Source organism: Sycon ciliatum, chromosome 12, assembly GCF_964019385.1.
Source record: "Sycon ciliatum chromosome 12, ocSycCili1.1, whole genome shotgun sequence".
NCBI lineage: Eukaryota > Metazoa > Porifera > Calcarea > Leucosolenida > Sycettidae > Sycon > Sycon ciliatum.
In genome coordinates this window covers 28,779,618-28,784,201 of record NC_088654.1, presented here as the reverse complement: position 1 = coordinate 28,784,201, position 4,584 = coordinate 28,779,618, and the positions used below count along the sequence as shown (strand labels likewise).

The 4,584-nt window shown below is 50.2% G+C and overlaps 1 long non-coding RNA gene across 1 annotated transcript; it reads right to left on the bottom strand.

Moving 5' to 3' along the window:
* Positions 1-2,979: 2,979 nt before the first annotated feature.
* On the bottom strand, positions 2,980-4,584 carry LOC135828587 (uncharacterized). The gene is made up of 3 exons (XR_010555715.1): positions 4,207-4,584; positions 3,954-4,114; positions 2,980-3,413 (listed from the first exon to the last, which is right to left on the bottom strand). It is a non-coding gene; the product is annotated as an uncharacterized LOC135828587 (long non-coding RNA).

The following is a 4,584-nucleotide window of genomic DNA, read 5'->3' as shown; positions in this document are numbered from 1 at the left end:
TGGACACGGTGCTGTAGTGGACAACGGTGCTGTAGTGGACAACGGTGCTGTAGTGGACAACGGTGCTGTAGTGGACAACGGTGCTGTAGTGGACAACGGTGCTGTAGTGGACAACGGTGCTGTAGTGGACAACGGTGCTGTAGTGGACAACGGTGCTGTAGTGGACAACGGTGCTGTAGTGGACAACGGTGCTGTAGTGGACAACGGTGCTGTAGTGGACAACGGTGCTGTAGTGGACAACGGTGCTGTAGTGGACAACGGTGCTGTAGTGGACAACGGTGCTGTAGTGGACAACGGTGCTGTAGTGGACAACGGTGCTGTAGTGGACAACGGTGCTGTAGTGGACAACGGTGCTGTAGTGGACAACGGTGCTGTAGTGGACAACGGTGCTGTAGTGGACAACGGTGCTGTAGTGGACAACGGTGCTGTAGTGGACAACGGTGCTGTAGTGGACAACGGTGCTGTAGTGGACACGGTGCTGTAGTGGACACGGTGCTGTAGTGGACAACGGTGCTGTAGTGGACAACGGTGCTGCAGTGGACAACGGTGCTGTAGTGGACAACGGTGCTGTAGTGGACAACGGTGCTGTAGTGGACAACGGTGCTGTAGTGGACACGGTGCTGTAGTGGACACGGTGCTGTAGTGGACAACGGTGCTGTAGTGGACAACGGTGCTGTAGTGGACAACGGTGCTGTAGTGGACAACGGTGCTGTAGTGGACAACGGTGCTGTAGTGGACAACGGTGCTGTAGTGGACAACGGTGCTGTAGTGGACAACGGTGCTGTAGTGGACACGGTGCTGTAGTGGACAACGGTGCTGTAGTGGACAACGGTGCTGTAGTGGACAACGGTGCTGTAGTGGACACGGTGCTGTAGTGGACAACGGTGCTGCAGTGGACAACGGTTGCCGTTCGTCCCGGGACATCGCCGCAAGGATTGCCCAAGCCTCTGGTTCCTGCAGTGTTCTTCGGAAGTCTGTATTCTCCAAACCACATCTGCTGATGCACACCAAGCGGTGCGTATTCAATGCTTGCGTTCTGTCCCTGCTGTTGCATGGCTCTGAGTGCTGGATGCCCCTTCAACATGACCTACAGAAGCTCTCAACCTTCAGCATGAGGTGCATCCGATCCATCCTCGGGGTCTCTCGAAGCCTGATTCGGGACGAACACATCACCAACGAAGACCTGCTGGTGCGCTGGGGAGACTCTGAGACGATTAAAGACAAGATTACACATCGGCGGTTGGAGTGGTTGGGGCATGTGGCGTGGATGCCGGATAACCGCATCCCGAAACAGGTGCTGTTTGGCTCCTTCTTGCAGCGTCGCCCGGCACATGGCCCACGCCCCAGGTGGAAGGACTGTGCTGTCCGGGATCTACGTGCCCGTGGCGTGGAGGCATCATGGTATGATGTTGCATGCGAGTCACACGCGGAGTGGCATAGCACCTACCAAGAGCCTGACAATGCGCCTGAGCCTCCGCCCCGAGTGGTATGTACGGTATGCGGACGGGATTTTGCACGGAAAGGAGACATGGCTCGGGAAAAGTGTCTGGAGGAGCGTGCGCGGCCTGTGTCGGAGCAGCGGGGCGCCAGTCAGTGCAGGCGGTGTGGGTGGTGGCTGAGAAGCCGCGGTGGCTTGGTCCGGCATGTGTGTGTCTCGACGGTGGATGCCACAGTGCCACCTGGAGCTACCTGAACGTCGGCACCGGCGGAGGGATGTTGTGCCGCGCATTGTGACAGGTGTGGTCGCTGCTTTCGCAGTGTCCGGGGACGGGGAAGGCATCGCTGTTCAAGGGTGGCCCCTAGACCAACACCAGAGGCGCGCACAACCTTCCAGCACGTGTGATATGCGGGAAGCGGATGCGACTACCCGTGCACCTGGAGCGTCATCGGGCGTCGTGCCCTCTCTCTCTCTCTCTTCTCAAGTTTCCCAGTTATGGGATCACGTGACCCTTTTGCGGCAGTGCCTCTATGGGGCTGTTAAGTGTGACGTCATGGCTCCTTCGATACGCATAGCAACGGAGAGCACTGGGGACAAACAAAAGTCGCGTCCTCTGGATGGAACCAGATGTCAAGGGCAACAGCATCCAAATGACTGGAGAGACAGCAGTTTTTCTTTGCTTTTTCTTCAAGCGATTGTTGTCGCTCTTTACTCTTTGTTCTTTCCTCTACAAAACTCCTGTAGTCGTCGAGTGTCTTCATGATGGCTGTGAAATTGGCTGCCCACAGTAAAACTCCGTGTTTGAGAGTGCTTTGAAGATGTTTCGCGTCCTGATGGATCAAAGTATGAGCGCTCCTTGTGGATTCGATTATATATAGGTGAGTTCTTCAAGAAATCAGTGTCTTCTTTCTGTCTCTGCCCTCACGCTGGCACAATATCAGCCTCTATATCCATGACAGCTCGCACCTCCCGTAAACTGCATGACTTAGATATATTTTCGCCCTCCGTGGTGATTGAAGACCCATGGAAGAATTTATTATGTTCAGAATGATGTCCTTAGAATATAAAATAAAATAATTCTAGGGAATTGTCATAGGGTATTTTTGGAAGGATGGAGACAGAGAGAGAGAGAGAGAGAGAGCACTGTTTGAAGTGTTTGTCTCACTGTAATCACTCCAGATTATTGAATGTTGTATGATCTACTCTATATTTTCCACAATGGTTTTTCCTGATTTGCGGGATCTCTTCTTTTGCTGTTTGCGTGTTTACAGGAAGTGGCTGTCTGGTGTAACTGCACCAGATCCTGCGGAAATTAAGTCAGATGCAGAGGCAGGGTCGTCCAGTGATGCAACACTGCCGTTCTGTGTGCAACGTTACCGCTAATACCACCGGCGAAAACACAAAAAAGACAAACAAGTGAAAAGACTACAGTATTGACCGTTTTGCTAATAAATGCATGACTGCTCCGACAGTCGATAATCGAAACACAGAGCACCAGCATGATGTTTTCATATTGGGAACCACACAACAGCTCAGTTCTCAAGCCCAAAAATTGATGAATACAAATACAGAGCGACGGAACAAGAGATCATCTGGCAACCAAACAAACCTGGGTCTAATGCACTGGTCCTGAAATACGCAGGCCAGACAAAGCAGTGCAAGCACATAATGTTACAAGGTACATGCATTGCAGAACAAAGTGTAACCAAAGATACACAGGGTTATAGCTGCACACTTGTGCATGTGCTCGCTCAGCCCAAGAACACACGATCATGATGATAGAAACAATCCGGGGGAAACACGCTAACACCGAAGTAAGCACCAACACGTAAATAGTGCAGCTCTGAAAAATTACATTGACATGTACATTGGTGTGTCGAGTAGTGTCAGGCTTGAATAATCATCCAACCAAGACTTCATCAGGTCCCAGACGCTGAGATCGCACGCCGAATGTGAAGTGCATCTAGCCTTGAACCTGTCGCACAAGGCACACATATATGGCAAAATGACATACACTCTGATTATTTCCAGAGGCCAATTATGACAGAACACAGAAATGAAACCACAGCCACAACCAAGTAAACGCAAAGGAAGTTAGTCAATATAATCCATGCAGTGCTCTCTTAATTGCAGCGCTGATTGCAGTGTTGCGTCATAGCCCGATACCCGCTGAGCACAGACACAACTCCATTCGTCAGGGGCAAGACATACTCTTTTGGAATAAAGTCATAAAGTACAGCGTTCCAATGACATTACGGACACCTCGTGCAAATGCATGGTCTGTTCATCTGGCCGCCTCGGCCACGCATGAGAGTGTGTGCATGTACATGCGCGCGCTTGTGCGCGCGCACACACACACACACACACCATGTATTCGGTGCGTATGGTGTACCAGTTGCGGGACAATGAAGATGGAATCATTATCAGGATGTTACATGTACATCTACAGTGTATGTTTGAGTGTAAAGTAAATTTTAATTTATTGCACATTTCTTCGACACAACTAATTACTTACTTCACATGTTCGCATTTCTCATAATCGATCCACCTGCACTCCGTATCAGTCGAGGAAAAATTCTCCCAGATATACACTAGTCACCACAGCCATTTGATGACATTGGGATGGGCCCCAAGTACGATTGCACTCTCTAGTTACAATAAATTTGGCCAGATTATCTGTGAAGACAAAATGCAATGCATAGCGGCAATCGATGGATGAAGAGAGAGTTTGTAAATACCCATATCTTTCCACTTGTTCAGGAGCTTACCTTTTGGAGTTCACATCATTTACACGATCTCTCATGCTGTCTTGCACCTTGGTTTTGTTGACCATGGATACGCCACCCCAGAAAACATTCTACAGGAGCTACTAATGCAGAGCGTTTTTCACGCTCGATCTCGGCGATCTACCTTGTCACGCCAATAAAATCCTCCGTGACACTGGCTACAGTCACAAGAGACGTCTCAGTAAGGTAATGAGCACGACAACATCGTCGAGATCAAGGACAAAGAGAAAACAAAACACTCACTGAAAACAGCAAAGAAGAAACGAAGAAATGTACACGATTCCTATATGTTGCCACTGACAACTGGTTCGGTGGAGACGACGCTACTTTTGTTTGTCCCCAGTGGGATCGTTGTTATGC